This window comes from Macrobrachium nipponense, chromosome 4, assembly GCF_015104395.2.
Source record: "Macrobrachium nipponense isolate FS-2020 chromosome 4, ASM1510439v2, whole genome shotgun sequence".
Taxonomy (NCBI): domain Eukaryota; kingdom Metazoa; phylum Arthropoda; class Malacostraca; order Decapoda; family Palaemonidae; genus Macrobrachium; species Macrobrachium nipponense.
The window spans coordinates 89,590,232-89,610,167 of record NC_061100.1 but is presented as its reverse complement, the minus strand read 5'-3'; the positions used below and the strand labels follow the sequence as shown (position 1 = coordinate 89,610,167).

The 19,936-nt window shown below is 35.7% G+C and overlaps 1 pseudogene; it reads right to left on the bottom strand.

The window, feature by feature from the left end:
- Positions 1–19,936, bottom strand: part of LOC135211437 (fibrocystin-L-like) — a 106,146-nt pseudogene that overhangs the window by 83,316 nt on the left and 2,894 nt on the right.

The following is a 19,936-nucleotide window of genomic DNA, read 5'->3' as shown; positions in this document are numbered from 1 at the left end:
ATGATCTTTATTTGAAGTTTAACATAAATAAGCTTTCGAATTCTATACATATATGTATATATATATATATATATATATATATATATATATATATATATATATATATATAATATATATATATATATATATATATATATATATATATATATATATATATATATATATATATATATATATATATATATATATATATATATATATATATATATAGGTTTTTGCCACGAAGGAAAATTGAAAAGCGAGATAGCCAAGAACTTTCGGTCAAGCACGACCCTTTACTAAGGCATAACTGATCATACAGAGGAAAAACATAGTAAAAGTAGGCTTAATATCTAAACTGACATTACAAGATTAGCAATAAGGTCGATTTCACTCTACAGAAACGAGGAAACGCCTGAGGGCAAGATTAGTTTGCCTTACTTTCGTGGATTTGAAACCATAAGATCAATATTTAAATCGTTTAATGTTGATGTAGTGTTCTCTTATAACAATACCATTAAAGATATGTTAATTAAGAATAGTCCCGTAACAAATAACATCATCATTTACAAAATTCCTTGTAAGCATTGCCCATCTTTTTACGTTGGTCAGTCAAGTAAAAATTTATGTGTACGTATTAAGCAGCATATGTATTCAGTTAGAACAGCCCAGACTTCAAATGCGCTGTTTATCCGAGTGAAAAAAACTCATTGTATTAATTGGGGGCAATGCCTCTGTAATTGCTAGATCCAATGATTATGTTTCAAGAAATTTACTGGAATCAGCAATTATACAAATCACTAATAAAAACAACCTAAATCTTAGTCTGGGATTATACCATTTCGGACCCATATATTTTGTAAAATGTTTATGAAGGACCTTAAAAGAATAAATGAACTACTAATTAATTAGCCCCACATGTATATAGTTATTATTTCTCTCTCTCTCTCTCTCTCTCTCTCCTCTCTCTCTCTCTCTCTGCTCGATATATTTATGTCCTTTTTTTCGTCTTTTTAATAATTTTTTTTAGGAACATTTTTGTAAATTTCATGGTAATAAGTTTGTATATGCCTCCTTGTTTTTTCAAATGTATTGTTTTCTGGATGAATCATCTTTTGACCACGTCTTTTGCTCCTCCAAGGAGTGGCTGCCTAAAATTCGCTAATCTTGCCCTCAGGCGTTTCCTCGTTTCTGTAGAGTGAAATCGACCTTATTGCTAATCTTGTAATGTCAGTTTGGATATTAAGCCTACTTTTACTATGTTTTTCCTCTGTATGATCAGTTATGCCTTAGTAAAGGGTCGTGCTAGACCGAAGTTCTTGACTATCTCGCTTTTCAATTTTCCTTCGTGGCAAAAAATTATTTTATACATAGCATCACGTTTTATATACTTCGTGATCAAGTTATTCATGTATATATACTATATATATATATATATATATATATATATATATATATATATATAAACAGAAGTGTGGGTGAGTGTTCTGAAGGAGATCGCTCCAGTTGATGAGAGAAAATTTGAGCAAGGCTTCCCACCTCGGGGGATTGTGACGCTGTTTCCCTCGCGGGGATAGTCGTTGGTGTTGTTGGTGGGAGGCCCCCCGGTTCCCACAGGGACCTGCTGCCATGTGTTTCGCTCTGACCACCGATAGGTGGCATTCGGTCCACTCGGGAGAGGCGGAGCGGTGGGCGGGATGCAGCCGTCGTAGAGACACCTTTGAAAACGTGGGATGGAATGGAATATGATATTTAGGCTGAAGGTCAAGTGCTGGGACTTATGAGAATCTCGCTATGAAACAATTGTTAGGAGAGGGTGGAAAGTACGACAGAAGAAAGAGAATAAGAATGGAGGTACAATAAAAAGAATGAAAGGGGGTGCACCTACTAGCCAAGGGGACGCTGCAATGAATCGTAGTTAAAGCCCACAGTGCACCTCATGAGGTGCACTGACAGCAAGCACTATCCCATTAAGGAGCCTTAACAAATTTGAAACGGCCAGAAAATCGTTAATAGACGAAAGTTAACCTTGAGACCCGTTGATCATCAAAAAAATGAAGACAACTAAGCAACATATTTTATGTAACATTATATATTTATTTTTCCCATTCAAACTATATGGGTCTAAATGCTAACTTCCCTGTATTAGCGATTTCACGGGCGATTCAACCCAGGCCTTTTTCATTTCTACGGAGCGAAAACAGCCAGGTGGCCCATCACGTGACTCGCCACGCCACGTCACGGCTACGGTCTTCTTCTACTGCAGTTTGCTCTCGGTGGCCACGGTCTAGCGCAGTGGTTCCTAATCTGGTGGGCGCGACCCCCAAGGGGCCTAAGGGGCCGTCAGCAATATTCGCTATTCTCTTAACAAGAGAGGAACTAATTTTCAGAAATTTATGGAAAAAGGCAAAAGTCTCGCCTTAAAACGTTGCTTTCCTGGAGTCTACTACTCGGGTTAGGCTCGTTGGGCTGCCCTTGTTTTGTAATGACTGACCTCCCTTCCTATCCCTCGAAAACCCTTCTATTTCTCATTTTTTATCTTTTTTTATTTTCCTTTAAATCTGGGAGGAATTTTACTCATAGCATGCACGGGATGGCTGAGTGGGGGGTTGGGCGGGGGGTTGGGTGGGGGGGGGTGTGTGAAAGAAAGGGACCAGCTATTAGAGGGGGGTGTGGTAATAAAAGGTTATGAACCACTGGTCTAGAACGCTAAGATGTCAAATGCAGTGCATGTAAAGATATCTTAACAGTTGGCACTATTCCAGATTCATATACAAATGACGCAAATATTGAATTAATCGTCAAGAACATAAATATTAATGAGCATAGGGGCCTCTTCTTTCGAAGATATTGGACATTTTCCTTACCGGTATACTTTCAGATTAATCTGTTGCCTTCTGCCGTATGGACGCGTCTCAAAGGTGTCTCTCTTACTCCTCGTAGAGTTCCCTGATACTAGAAAGGAGTGAGTTAATATATACATACATAACATTATATATAATATATATATATATATAATATATATGTATCAAATATATCATATATATATATATATATATATATATATATATATATATATATATATTTTGATTTTAAGGGACATTTGTAGCTTAATGCATGTATATGAATCACAGTGATGTGATAAAAATTCATGCATACACACACATATGTGTGTGTATATATATATATATAATATATATATATATATATATCATATATATATATATAATATATATATTTGCATATATATATATATATATATATGACATATATATATATTATATACTATATATATATATATATGGTAATATATATATATACTAGCATATATATATATATATATATCTATATATATATATAGATATAGGTATATATATATTATATATATATATATATATAGTATATATTATATATATATATATAGTATAGATATATACACACACATATGTGTGTGTATGCATGAATTTTTATCACATCACTGTGATTCATATACATGCATTAAGCTACAAATGTCCCTTAAAATCAAAATCGTTCTACCTCGGAATTAATATATTTTCATGTATGTTAACCGGAGGGGAATTGTTTAGCTGATAGTAATTTAGTCCTCTCTTGGATTCGAACCAGCGCACAGAGGAGAAATCAGGACTTCAGTGACGTCTTTATTGACTTGCCGAGTCGGTATAGACGTCACTGAAGTCCTGATTTCTCCTCTGTGCGCTGGTTCGAATCCACGAGAGAACGAAATTATTATCAACTAAAAGATTCCCCTTTGGTTAACATATATAAAAATATATTAATTGAACGTTGCAAATTTCAAATCTTCATGACTGATACTCAGAGAAATTAAGCTTGTGACTAGATAAACGATGGTGTCAGTTACATCTGAAAAGGCTTACCAGAATACGTCAACAGATGATTTGTTGCATTCCAGTAGTAGTCTCCATGTATAGCAGTTCTGATGTCCAGCGGAGCTTCAGTGCTATTCTTTTCTCCTGTCGTTGTTCTGTTTTACATATACGACAAAAGGGAAATGTCACTTATTAGTTTAAGAATATTTGATAGGCAACTTGTCTTTTTTAAAAGCAGGAATTTTAGGAACTAAATCAAAAGTGTATTGGGCCTTAACACAGCTCAGCTATACCTTCTAACACTCGTTCATAAACTCTATAAATTAATCGTAGGTACAGAGAGAGAGAGAGAGAGAGAGAGAGAGAGAGAGAGAGAGAGAGAGAGTAGGGCGGTCCAATAGACATTCCTGATATCAACTATGTGCCTTTAAATCTGAGCTTACAGAACATTAGAAGTGAAATGGCCAATATCGTATTTTGATTGATGTATTCACAACAGTCTTTGTTACACAAATAACATAACAAAGTTTATTTAATTAAACAATTTCAAGGGAAAAACTTTTTTTTTCTGTTGGGTGGCATCTGCATTGCGTTTACAAATGAAAAAAAGACGACTGCAGGCATGACATATGAGAGGCTAAAATGAATTATGTAGGCCTAAACAAAGAGAAAAATACGACAATTACAGTAAGACAGGGCCCTGTTATTTAGATACTAAAGAGTCATTTATTTTTTTGTAATTCATTCGTCTGTTCATTTTGCTTTAAGCTATCCTCATTCCAGGACGAGCTCTTGCAAATGACAGCCTGACAAGCAGACAGTGAAAGAGAGGAATGGTGTGGACCACAGGATTCGCTCCTCAGAGTGTGCAAATGACATCTTTAGATTCAAATGTTGCGAGAAGCATATCAATAATTAGTGACCAGAGCTTGAAGATATTTGTATATATATATATTGTTCAAGATTTAAACTAGAAACAAGGAAAGAAATAATCTTTAACCCAAATTTAATGTATCTATACGAGTTGCCCCTTCGACTTTGGAGGAATCCATTCTCCTTTTTCTTTTGAAAAGCTATCCTCTTCTCCCACTGATTGTTGGAATATCCCCTGCAGGCATAGTGCGAGGAGTTATCCAGGAGAATGCTTGAAAAGGCCTTGAATCCAGGAGAAAGGCCTCAGAAGACTACAAGACCTAGGCTAGGTCAGACCACCGGCCCTTACCAGATGCTGCTGCCCCACCCCCCTCACTCCCTCCTGGTCCTGCTTTTCCATGCTTTGGGAAGCCCAAGTATATTTTTAAAGTCCATAGTGTCCAGACTTGGAGAAGAAGACATCCTGCATCCTCATTAAAGGTACTGTAAGGGAAATTCCATTTCAACCAGGGAATTGTTTTATCTTTGTCTGTATTTCATTTCATTTTCCAAGGCGACTTGTGCAGTGTTTCATTCCCCTTCGCCATCTGGGCTCAATTCTGTAAATGACTCCCCACTGTGATAGCAGTAAACATTCCCTAGTGAATTAAAGCCATGAAAAATAGTTTTCTGCTGTGTAAATTTCCCCAGTCATTTCATTTCCCCCTGAGTGGTCTTTTGATTGATAGAAAACAGTGAGTAAAGTTCGCCCGCCTGTGCCCCTGCCTTATGCCTATCCCCCTCTACTTGCAGACAAACGCTGTGCCTGGCTGTGGTAGAACTTGGAAGTCCTTCGAAGCTTGCAATATTGCTCCGTTGCGCAATTTTCCTAAACACGTGACCGGGCTGCTCCCCCACGTGTTCAGGTGGACTGAGAGAAGTTCTCCTACCCTAGTGTTTCCTGGACCTCTGTAAATTTATGTAAATACATTGCTTTTAAAACTAGAGTCCAGCGTTTTTAATGTAAATTCCTCCCCCTTCAGTAACCTGGCCTATGCCTGGAAGTTTAGTTTTCAACCTTTTTTTTTTCTTGTTCAAACCCCTCGTCCTTGAGTCAAGGCCTAAATCTTCAATGTAAATGTATTTTCGGTAGGAGACGAGGTGGAATTTTGAATAATATATATATATATATATATATATATATATATATATATATATATATATATATATATATATACATATATGTTCTTTTACAAGAAATCAAACGCATATATACAAAATTACTAAAGAAATACTATGGTATAATATGCATACAATTACCCAAATCTATCAGGTGCTTGGAAGAACTTGTGTTCCACTAAATAGCCGTCCCCTGGTTCGAGGAAGTCTGTGTCCGCTTGGTACGATATGTCTGTGATCTGGAAAGATGAGAGGAAGATAAACTTACTGAAAAAAATCCATTAACTTTATTTTTCAGGATGGGGCCAAGAATCTCACTGTTTGCAAAACTGCACTAGAATGACCTGGTTTGTGATGTTAAACTCGTATAACTGTTAACGTTCGGATAAGTTACTGAGACTATTGAAAGAATGTTATCTAATTGTTAATAAAACGTTTACAAGGACTGACAATAATAAGCATCAACTTCATAGATTAAAAACACTCGAGTTGTTTTAGTTTCATTGAGCTACAATCAACACGCCTGAGTACTAGCTTACATGTCAAAGCAGAGGAAAATTGTATTAATTTTAGTATTACTAAGTTTACCTACAAAAGTGATAAAGAAAATGCTCGCATTGTTTTGCACAGACAAAAAATATCAGTTTTATATTATGATTTTTGTTCCAATTTATGCGTGAAAATGCTTCTTCGTCTTTTTTTGTCGATATGTTTGTAACAATCCGTAAAAAAACGGGAGTACAGGACGGCCCGTAGAACATTTCCTCACTAACGCAAATGAGAAAAAATACAGAACAGAGTCGTAATATTTCTCGCTCGGGAAAAAGGCAAAAACATAACAGTACTCGACAAAAAAATGAATACAAACTCATCATGAAAAATACTGTCAATCCACACTAATCAGCAAACCTTTGTAGTTCCTGTAGACATTTCATTAAGCCTAACTACAATGTTTGTCAGTAGCAAAAGCAAACGTATTTGTGTAAAAGGGTTATGATAATGGAGGTGGAGGGAAGGAGAAGAAGAGGAGGGTCAGTGTTCAGAGGGCAGGATAAAATAGCAAAAGACATGCGGGAGAAAGGTTCAAGAAGTCCTTCAGAAGTCAGGATGCATTCTTTAGGCAGAGGAAGGCCAAGAATGCTGATTGGTAAAAGTGACCCCATAAAGAAATGGATAAAGCCTGAGACAAAGAAGAAGGTTGAATACTGACCTGTTCCACATCATCAAACTTAAATCTGAACTTCTCCCGGGAGAAGAGCAGGGCCATCCAACCGCTGTACGTTAACCTCTTGTTCCGATAAGGAACCGACACATTGCCGTAAGGACTGGTGATGATCAGGTCTTTGTACCTCAGGGAATCTGGCTGTACGGAGCCTCCGTTTACCGTCACTCTCAGGAACTTGAGGTCTCTTGAACATAAGGCACCTGGAACCTGTTGAAACAACAAATAAGGAAATATGTAAGGTTACAGGAATGGAAATTATCATAATAGAATTGTTGGTATCATAAACGGAAAGAAATCGCAAATTTGAGGAGAAATATGATATAAAAAATCGCTAAGAGATCACGAAGGGTTAGTCATACTTGAAGCATGGCAAGGATCACTTTAGAATGCTAAATAGTCGTTGGCAAAGATGCTTTTGGCAAGATATCACTCATGATTTTAATGGCATTTCCTTGCAAGTCTTAAAAAGAGAGAGAGAGAGAATGAATATCCAGATTATATATAAAGTTGACCTTCAGTATTTGCCGAGGATGTGTACCACAAACCCCCGAGAATAGCTAAGATTCGCGATTACTTAAAAGCCCTCGAGAAATACATAAAACTGCCTAAAATTCACTGAAAACCCATCTAGAAATTCTTATACCTGAGTCTTTTATATTTTTATCACAAAAGTGCATTAAGTCGTGAAAATGATAGAAATACAGTAATTAGTGAATATTTTTCAGTGAAATATACTGCGAATTTTACGCGAATAATGCGTTTATACCTATGTTCCCTAGAGAAATTCGCGAATTGGTACATCTGCATATATATATATATATATATATATATATATATATATTATATTACATACATATATAATATATATATTATATATATATATGTGTGTATATATATATATATATATATATATATATATATATCTGTGTGTGTGTGTGTGTAAATTCTGTAAATCATTTTTCGCCTCGGAGGTCTTGTGAGCTGAAAAAGAACTAAGCGTCAGGCTTACAAAGATATCTGTCAGTGCTCACGAAGTCAGCCATCAGCACTGACTCTCGCGGAGACAAAAGGAACATTCTTTGCTGGTGAAATCTAACTGGCTCGGGTCACCTTGAACATTGACCCTAGGTATGTCACGGAACTTCCCCACAACAGAAGTTGTTAATGGGTGTGTTCCGAGCAGAAGATTTGTGTGTGAGTTAGTTCCGATGGGCGGAAGGAAGCAGTGAAGGGTAGGTTTTACTCTTTGAGACAGGTCATTCATTTATCAGTGCATAAGATCTGCCCTGTAGAAGACTTGTGGTTTGGACTCTTCCTGGTTGCTATAGTAAATTCACATCAACCGTGCATTTAATGTCTAGGCCAGTCCCTTACGACGCTCCTGATTGGCTGTTGATAAGCCAATCACAGGGCTGGAAACTCACAGTCTCTCGAGAGAGTTCACACAGGCAGAATGTATGTTCCACCTCTCCTGAAAGACGTATCCCTCAGGAGAGGTGGAACATAGAACCTACCCATGTGAACTCTCAAGAGAGACAGAGTTTTCAGCCCCTTGATTGGCTTATCAATAGCCAATCAGGAGCGTCGTAAGGGACTGGCCTAGACATCAAATGCACGGTTGATGTGAATCTACTATAGTAAGGTGGGTAATATGTCCAGCACTGTAGAAGACTTGTGGTTTGGGCTCTTCTTGGTTGCCAGTGAGGAGAGTGATTTTGACTTTTGTTTCCAAAGCCCAACTGGACATTACCATTTTTCTTGTGTGTACTGATTTTTTTGTACCATTTCTTGTGACATGTACTCTGGGTTCCTTTCATTTTATTTATTTATTTATTTTTTTTTGCACTTTTGAATTTTCCTGAATCATTATGTATGTAACATAGGAAATCCCATAACCATCTGTTTCTGCGCCTATTTTAAAAGTTTTTTTTTTTTCTTCTTCTCTTTGTATCTCTCAGCTGTATCAGTGAGAGGTCACAGAATGCTCAGAATACAGGGAGCTTTGACAGTGAATAATGGCTTACCGCATTTTAGGCTTATTTGACTTTCATGATGTGGAAATTTAATTAGTATGGTTACCGACATAGTGCCTACATCTTGTGGATGATTTTAATATTTGATTAATGGTTATTCCATTCATCTGATTGAGCCTTAGTCATTCTGTTTGATTTATTAATAAAGTATATATTTTAGAAATAATGGGTTTGCTATTGACCCCACGTTAGTGTAGCTCAGAGAGAGAGAGAGAGAGAGAGAGAGAGAGAGAGAGAGAGAGAGAGAGAGAGAGATGGGTGTTGGCTCCTTTTAGAGGCAACGGTAGTTATGCGAATCATTTTAAGAGATTGGTTCATTTTTTTCTAGTATTTATCCCAAGGGTCAATATCTCGGTAATATATATATATATATATATATATATATATATATATATATATATATATATATATATATATATATATATATATATGCAAACGTAAAAGCCACGAAGGAAAGTGCATGGAACAATGAAGTGCTGCGAGATCTTTCAACTGAGCGTCCTTTACCAGCAGACTGACATACTAAGAAAATGAGTGTACGAGGAAGGGTCGTATAAATGACAGATAGGGATTATAAAGGGAATGAAGTACCCAGAATCCGACACACCTGGAGAATGAGTAACCTTCCCAAAAATCAGGGGTACAATTGAAGAGGTTTACGAAGAGATTATGTCCAACTGCTCAGAAACAGGGACAAGACATTTAAAGGATTATTACAGGGTGGCAACTAACCTCATACACAATTTTTTTCTTTGGTAAACAATAATATATTAAATGTATTAAATATATATATATCCAAAGAAAATATCTATAAGTCTACTTATTTATATTTAAGTCTGTGATAGTATCTTTAAAGTCATTCTTAAACATGTTACATATACAAGGGTCTAAATAATACGGGCCAAACCTAACATCAAAATCACAATTGGAAGTAAGCTGTATAATGGCAGATTTTAAAAGATTTCGTGACAAGACATCTTTTGATCTTGCAATTACTGAAATCCCAATCCATTTTATGTGGTGGTCATTTTCGCTTGAATGAATTATTATTGCATTGTATGTTTGCCCAGTTTTGACAAAATATTTATGCTCTTTAATTTTTACTTCTAAATCCTTGCTAGATTGGCTGATATAAAAGGAGGGAGTGGCCAAACATAGAATTTTAAATGTTGTTATTGATTTCATTGGGGCCATTTTTATTAGCATTCTTTTAAGTTTGTTATTATAGACAAAAGCGAGGTTGGCCTTAAAAGATTGTAACAATGATTTTATGGTTTCAAAACCTTTAAAATAAGGCAAGCTGAGAATGTTTTTTTAGCAGTTCTGAAACCATAAAGTCATTGTTAAAATATTTTAAGGTCAACCTTATTTTTCCCATAATAACACACTAAAAGCAATGCTAATAAAAAAATGCCCCCAAGGAAATCAACAACACAAAATGTAAAATTCCATGTTTGGACTACCCCTCCTTTTGTATCGGCCAACCTAGCAAGGATTTAGAAGTAAGAATTAAACAACATAAATATCCTGTCAAAACTGGGCAAACATACAATGCAGTAATTATTCAATCAAGTGAAAATGACCACAGCATAAATTGGATTGACAGTTCAGTAATTATAAGAATAAATGATGACTTGTAACGAAATCTTTAAACTGCCATTATACAACTTACTTCCAATTGTGATTTTAATGTTAGTTCTGGCCTGTATTATTCAGACCCTTGTATGTGTAACATGTTTAAGAATGACTTTAAAGATTCAATCACAGACTTAATACAAATTAATTCCCATATAGTTATTTTCTTTGTATATGAATGTTTGATATATCATTTTAATACATTTACCTTGCGAAAAATGTTTTATTGTTAAAGAAAATATTGTGCATGTGGTCAGTCGCCACCCTGTATAATCCTTTAAATTATACAGGGAGACATAATCTTTTTGTAAACCTCTTAAATTGTACCCCTCATGTTTGGGAAGGTTACTAATTCTCCAGGTGTTGGATTCTAGGTACTTATTTCCCTTTATAAACCCTCTCTGTCATTTATACGGCCCTTCCTTGTATGCTTATTTTCTTATGTATGTCATTCTGCTAAGTAAAGGACGTTGAGTCGAAAGTTCTCGCAGTATTCCATTGATTCACTTTCCTTCGTGGCTTTACTTTTATTTATATATACATCACGTTCCAAATTTTAGTGAATCAGTTATTATCACATACACACACACACATACATACATACATACATATATATATATATATATATATATATATATATATATATATATATATATATATATATATATATATATATGTATATATATATATATATATATATATATATATATCCATACATACATACATACATACATACATATATATATATATATATATATATATATATATAAAATGTGTGTGTAAAATTTATATACATATATAATATATATATATATATACAAACAAACTGACAAACAGACAGGGAGAGATAAGAGTATCCATGATCCATCTTACTTCTGAATTTGACGGAAATCCCGTGACATTCTTCTGGCGCCCTCAGGAGGCAAGATGCCCATGGACGGAACAATGCTTTTCTCGGCCGAGCCACTCAGGGATCCATCAGCATCAATCCAGACGGTTTCGTGTTGCCATTTAAAGCTCACCTGTAAGGCAATACGCATAGTGTTATCATTTATCTTTAAATATGTACATAAAGAAAAGTATACACCGTACAGAAGTCAAGATTTTGGAATTAGTATGTTGGTACTTACTTTCTAAGGTTACACCACACTCAAACATATATATATATATATATATATATATATATATATATATATATATATATATGTGTGTGTGTGTGTGTGTGTGTGTGTGCGTGTGTGTGTGTGTGTGTGTGTGTGTGTGTATACTATCTGTAATCTAGCACTTCAATTCTTTTGCTAAGAGGCCCATTAAAACAAACAAAGAAATTCCCAAAAGCCACAGCATTTTGTCCCATGCAGAGGGGCCCTTATTGAAATTACCTTGTTAGGGGAATTTTCAAAAGTCAGGCCTTTGACCTGCGCTCTGAAGCCTCCCTGCTTGTCCCTGCACTGGGAGCACCCAGACAGGGCGGAGCAGCTCCCTCCGTCGTAATTGACGAAGGTGACGTTCTTCACGTTGAAAGAGTTCATCTTCGGAGCAACGATGCCGTGCATCCCCACGCTGCATCCCTCCTGGGTTAGCTTCGAGTATCCCACGACGAGCGAATCGAACACTCCTAGTTTTGTAGTTGAGGAAAAGATGGGTTTACTGAAGGCATGGCAAAATATTCAATGATGAGAATCAAGAATCAATCATTAGAATCTGCCTGTTTGCTGGGAAAGGTGCTTAGATTTTTTTTTTTGTTAGTAATGTTTAAATCACATCCAAGGGTAATCTTGTCACGAATAATTTCTAATTAATGATTTTAATTCCCCTAAGCTGTCTTTGTAATCATTTATATTTCGTAACACTACCTGAGCACCGTGTCAGCCCTGATGGATGACTTGGCTAGTTATCAACAAAGACGAATGAGTGTGTATAATGTCATAGTCTTTGCCATTCACCGTAGAGGCCTTTCCAGTGAACGCATACTGCGTCTGGGATGCCTGTTGTTGTGCTGTACTTTGTACGTTTTTGCACTGTTTCCCTCAACGGTCGGCGACTCATTTTGCTTAGTTCAGCATCTATGAATAAACCGTAAGCTTTAAAAAAAACTACGTTTTCCTTCTCTATCCATAAACAAGGATACAATAAATGTACTAATCATCATTACTTTTTCATTAGATGAAATCCATTCACACGGAACAAGGAAACAGGGGCCACTGATTTGAAATGACAGCTTCCAAAGCATGCCCCAGCGCAGATCCCACACTACAGTAGTCACTGATCATGATACAGAGCCAGTGACTCTTCATTGCCCTGTGGGGGGAGACGCGAACCCACGACATCTGAATGGCATTCCACAACAGTAACTACCTATACTCTCTAGACCTTGGTAACTAGCATGCCAGCGGACCAGCATACAAGAAGAATGTACTATGATAAAAATGAAGGAGTGGAGAGAAGACATAAAAAAGAATAATTCGTACCAGATCCAAATGTTTCTCCAAAACCTCCCGACATCTGAACCATCTCCAGCCCGGCTTTCTCGTTGTCCAGGACCACAAAATTGCGGAACTGAAGGCTCATCCCCGTCACTATTTCGGCCCCTCGCTCGCATCGCCAGGCTGTGAAGCCACGCCACGCTGCAACCTGGCCACGAATATACCATAGGAATCAAGTGACTGAGGTGATTTCTTAAAAAAAAAAATATGGCGGACAACAGAACTCTACCACTTTGGTGTAGCAAACGTCTGCTATGAAAGTATTATATATATGATATATATATATATATATATATATATATATATATATATATATATATATATATGTATGTATGCATCATCATAATCATTCCTAAATATCTAATAGCGACATCACGATTGTAAAGGAATTATATATGTAATGGGAAAGAGCACTAGACATAGTATATGATATATAATCAATAAATCAAAATGAGGTCGATAGCGAGTGACAGGCAGTTGGAGATGAAAATAGGCCAACCTCGAGTGTTAGTGTTTGAGACATGTGCAAAACAGCGAATTTCTTAGACACGCACACAGGACAAATTTGATTAACATACAGATAGCACCAGGGAGATCGCAGGCGCACAAATGACTGTGACGTCAGAGGTCGAGAGTTCACGTGAAATGGAAAACGCACGTACATCGGAACAGAAAAGACATTAACGTGCTTACATTCGTACGTCTATTAGCGTGCATGCATTCGTATGTCCATTAGTAGGTGTAAGTGCATATGTCCGTGAAGGCAAAAAGGAGATCAGATATAACCCCGTATGGGACCTTATCAGTTCATTAGACAAGACTCTGTCAGTGGTGACCTGAAAACTGGAAGGCTCTAGAAGATCCATCAGAAGGTAAAGTGAAAGTAAGACTATGATAAAACTTGTACAGTGACTGAATCCAGCTCCTAGAAAGGGGAAATGCAAAATGATTTATAAGACATTTATCCATTTAATTTCTTGGGTTTTTTCCAGTGTCTGATAATTGTGGTTACTTTATTTCTAGACTTTAATATGACATTTATTCGTTAGAGACCCATAGAGTTATTTTGACAGCAGGGATAGTTCTGTCCAATGTGGTGATGCAGGGCAGTAATGGTGCTTTAATGATTTTTGGGATCCTTTAATTCATGATTACGAAGAAGAATAATGGTGTTTTAATGATTCTTTTGGGATTTCTTTAATTCATTTTATTTCATTTTTCATGTTAGTTATTTTGGGAAATGAAGGTTCTATTTTGTATAGAGTTTGAATTCGCCAAAGATTGACTTTCACTTAACTACAGGGATGGCAGGCTATGAGAATCGACAAAGGTAGGTCACGCTATCAGATAGGAATTCTCTCCTTTTAGTTAAATGGGGTAATTTTGACACCCATATCAGTGGTGGCAGCAGTAAAGGGCAATTAGGCCTATAGATTACTTTTCTGGAGAGAATGGGGATTATAGAGAAGTTAGGGGATGAGTAGATATAGGAAATAGTTTTATATATATATATAAATATAATATATATATATATATATATATATATATATATATATATATATATATATATATATATTATATAAAAAAAAGCTCTAATGCGGGAGCAAACGACTCCACGTGTTTAGGTGCAGTTCCTTAATGAGGACGTAAGTGTTAAAGATTTTCATTTATTATTACCTTTTTTATGTCAACAATTTGCTCACAAGTGATAATTTTATTTTTATTTATTTATTTATTTATTTATTTTTTGCTGTTAAGTGCCATGCATAGGCACGACGTTGTTTCCATGTAAGTGTTATGAGGAAGCGGCTGGCCAACGATTTAATACAAAGATCAGGTAAGTACCGAGGGAGAAGCGAGGATCCGTCTCTCAATATTCTCTCTCTCTCTCGTCTCCCCGTTTTCTGTTGGTTGCATGACACATCTGATCAGCTGATAACCTAGGCCGTGAAATGATTGTGGAGATCTCCTCCCGTAGAGTTGAGAGATATTTACTTGGGAATAGCGGTTTATTCGGAATTGGTGCATGCAATTTTTTTTTATTGGTGAATGATACATTATGACTTTTGTGTTGGTGGTTTGTGTGGGGATAAATATATTGATGTTTATTGAGGTCGGACGAATCCTGAATGATAGATCCCTCTAAAGAAGCAAAATGGCCGAAGCAGGTAACAGTGATCATACTTTGTTGCATAAGATTAAGGGTAGAAGTGCGTAAGTTTGCCATTTTCGGGACATTGTTAAGGACACTCTGTCCCAGTCAGTGCAAATTTTTATTGAGGGAGTGAATAACTACTTAAAAATGACGCAGAGGCGTTCACAGAAGCAACAGCCTCGTTAAATTTCAAGAAAGGTGATTTAGCTTTCCGCTGCCGTAGTTTTCAATACACAAAATATTGGTCATGGACCGAATTACAAGCATTTCTGAGAGCAGCCTATGGAACAAAGGAACACGGAGATATAGTGAGAGACTTGGGAGTTTTTTACAAGATTAGGAGAGGTAATAAAAACCTTAATGAATATAGCTCTGAACTTTTTTTACTCAGCCCATATTATTATTATTATTATTATTATTATTATTATTATTATTATTATTATATATATATATATTAGATATAGTATATATATATAATATATATATATATATATATTATATGGCATGCCTAATTAATTAAAGTCATTGGTGATGATATTATAGCTTTCCCTCAAGAAGAGAGAAAAAGAAACCTTGCTGAAAATAGTTAAAAAGAACTTTATATGATAATCATGCTGGCTTACCACCAAATTCCCACCACACCTGCCAGATCTAGGTTCATAGCCATCCTTGGAAAACACCCACAGTCCGTATCTGAAAATAAAAAATAATTCTATATGAAAATAAACCTAGATACGTACGTATACTCATAAAAGCATAAGCGTACTCTCACTCTCTCAAACACATAATATATATATATATATATATATATATATATATATATATAGATTATATATAGATATATATATGTGTGTGTGTGTGTGTGTGTGTGTGTGTGTATTTGTGTGTGTACATATCAAATGCCAGTGCACAAACACGTGACATCTATAACTCTCTGGGAACTCTCAGCCTATCTCCATTACTGTACTTCTTCAAGGCTAATCCTAGGAAGGGAAAATACTGTTGTTCTGTTGCTCCATCTATTTGAATCTTAAAGTCGTTTCAGCCATGAATCCACGACCATCTTTAAGGCTACACTAGTTGTACAAAAGCACATAACTTTAATATCGACGAGAACAGACGTAAACTGACTGAAAATGAAAATTGTCATAAACATTTTTTAAAAGTTCCATTGTCGACAAAATTTAGATTAGAACATGTGTTTGGTCAAGTTGATTCGTTTTAAATGTTGTAGATCAAGAGAAAGTCCCAGAGACCTGCAGCCACGTTGCATCAAGCATAATCCGCATCGAGAGGCTTTCACTCCTGCTTCCGACTCAGATTTACGAACTACATTGTTCCCAGATTCCCTTCATCTCCTAATGGTGGTCCTTGTTATAGGGCAGCCATCAGTGTCAATGTTCTTATGAGTAAGTTTCCACTTCTCTGAATTCAGATTTGCAACTGCCCTAGTAAAAAAGAATCACTGAAGAGTCAACAACAAATCAGATATGACTGCCAAATTCATTCTTTAACAGCTGAACTGTAAAGAATCCCGTCTACGAAACACTTCCCAACAATATCTGCTTTATAGACTGAAAGATCCAACAACTTTTCCGAATCATGCACCATACACGCTATTCAACAGCTTGTCAAACTGTTGTTCTCTCCACAGAACGAACTACCCTAGACTGAACACTTTTTTCTATTTATATATATTATATTATATATATACTATAATATAATAATATATGATCTATTATATATATAATCAATCATTCGAGCTACCGATCAACTAAAAAATTCGCCTTCGGTTTACATATATGAAAATATATTAATTTCCGAGGTAGAGCGAATTAGATATAGTAGGACATTTGCAGCTACAATAATTTAAATGAATCACGGTGATGTGATAATTACTCATATATATATATATATATATATATATATATATATATATATATATATATATATATATATATATATATATATATAATAGAGAAAAACAATCGTAACTTCGATAGCAAACAAGGGAATCAAAATAACATAAACAGAATTACGTCTTACGCACATAAATGAAATACGACAGTTAGCCTTTCAACTTTAACAAGAAAAAAAAAAAAAATAAATTCGTACGAGTACTCTCACCTTCCCACTGAATGGGCCGTGTTATTAAGGAAGGTGCCCATGGGGGCGTTATTAGGACAGTAGTCAGACGTGGCAGACGGTCCGGAGGGATTTCTCTCCATTCTGTACCAATGCCCCAGAAAGTGGGTTGACCCTGCCGCTGCGTTGTGCCTCACAACGTTGTTTGGTTGACAATCTGTGGTGACAGCGGAAGAGAGAGAGAGAATGTTATTATTCACGATTCCTTTCATTTTCAATTCATCGCTTTCTTATTGCCCTACACCTGGTTTGCATCTGATATGACACAATTAGATTTTGTAAGCACGAAGACTATCGATTTCCAATATTTCTATTAACTTGAAGAGAAATGCCATATAGTCTTCTGATGAAGCCTCAGTCCACACAATCAACAAGATCTGTTCACCCAGAACGAGGCGGGAGTGACGTCCACATTCAGGAGGGAAGAAGAAGATCGGGTGTAAACAGCCAGGTTGTACTGGATGATGTTGTTCTGCTCGACGCCGTCCTCCGTGAAGATAGCGTGACCCATGTTGTTGTAGACGACGTTCTTCTCGACCAGTAAGCCGCTGACAGCATGCATCGTGATGGCCGGGGTTGACGTGCGATGAACGGCACATCCCCGGATGTACGAGTCGCTGACGTTCCCCACTAAATGAAAATGAAGTGGGTATCGGCCTAGCTGGAAAGCCTATCGGAGATATATATATGGATTCAGTTAGAATAGTCGAATATATGATGATATTACATAATGAATGTAAAGCATAATTCTCTTATCAGCCGAATCGGCCTATATATAAAAATTGGTGCTAAAAAAAAAAAAGTTGAAAACAACCCTGCGTGCGGAAATACATCTTGACGTGATAAAAATGATTGACAACTTATGTATATAGCCATATATATATATATATAATATACTATATATCATACCTATATATATATATATTATATACCCTATTATATAGCCCACTATGACTCTCGCCCATTGACGAAGGATACAAGTTAACATTGACTGCTATAGACCTCCGTTATACTTGGCTAATAATGAATGCTTGCCACTTTCCCGTGGTGACTTTTTTTTTTTTTATTCAGTCATTTTTAACCTTATTTCTACGACCAAAAATTATATATATATATATACGTATATATATATATATATATATATATATATATATATATATATATATATCATACATACATACATACATATATATATATATATATATATATATATATATATATATATATATATATATATATATATTCACAAGCATTAATCTACAAATACCAGAATAAACTCTGAAAAGTCGTTGTTCCCAAAGCATTCGAAGGTTCGAGTCCAACCGGCGTCCCCGAATCCCGGCTAATCATCGTAAGTTCTCCTTCGGTGCTTATTCCGAAGCTGAGTGAATTTGATATCAAATGACATTTGTAGCTTAATGCTTGTGATTGCAAAAATGTTACGGAGCATGTGACAAAAATAGTGTACACTATATAGTACGTATATATATATATATATATATATATATATATATATATATATATATATATATATATATGAATAACTTGATCACGAAATACAAAAGTCCTTTAATATCCAATTCGCACTACCTCGGAATTAATATATTTTTATATATGATTACCGAACGGAATTTTTTTTTATTATAATAATAATTTCGTCCTCTCTTGGATTCGACCCAGAGCACAAAGGAGAAATCAGGTAACGTCACTGAAGTCCTGATTTCTCCTCTGTCCGCGCGTTTCGATTCCACAAGAGAAAGGAAATTATTATTAACTAAAAAATTCCCGTTTGGTTAACATAATATATGCAAATATATTAATTCCGAGGTAGAGGGAACTGGTATTTTAAGGACATTTGTAGCTTAATGCTTTATATGAATCACGGTGATATGATGAAAATTCATGCACACACATCTAAATATATGTATGTATATAAAATAATTTATATATATATGTATATATATATATATGTATATGTATATGTATATATATATATGTAGTATATATATATATATATATATATATATATATATATAAACAAAGATATGCAAAAGAAATTATTTATTCCATTATTTCATCAAATTCAGAAGGGCAACGACAGACAGTGAGCCCCTCACCTGCCCAGCCTCTGTAACTTCGACGTACTCGATGCGACCTTGAACAAGATCTTCGTTGGGAGACTTCGCGCAAAGCATGACGGTGGCTCCGAACATGTCTCCGGTGGTTTCTTTGCCGAATTTTCCTCGGAAGCATTGCTGCGTCGCGAACTGGTCTGAATGAAAATTAAATGCAAATTGAATTTAATATAGAAGTCAGGCCAAAGGCCAAGCACTGCGATCTATGAGGTCATTCAGCGCTGAAACGGAAAATGACAATAAAGGGCTTGAAAGGCATAACAG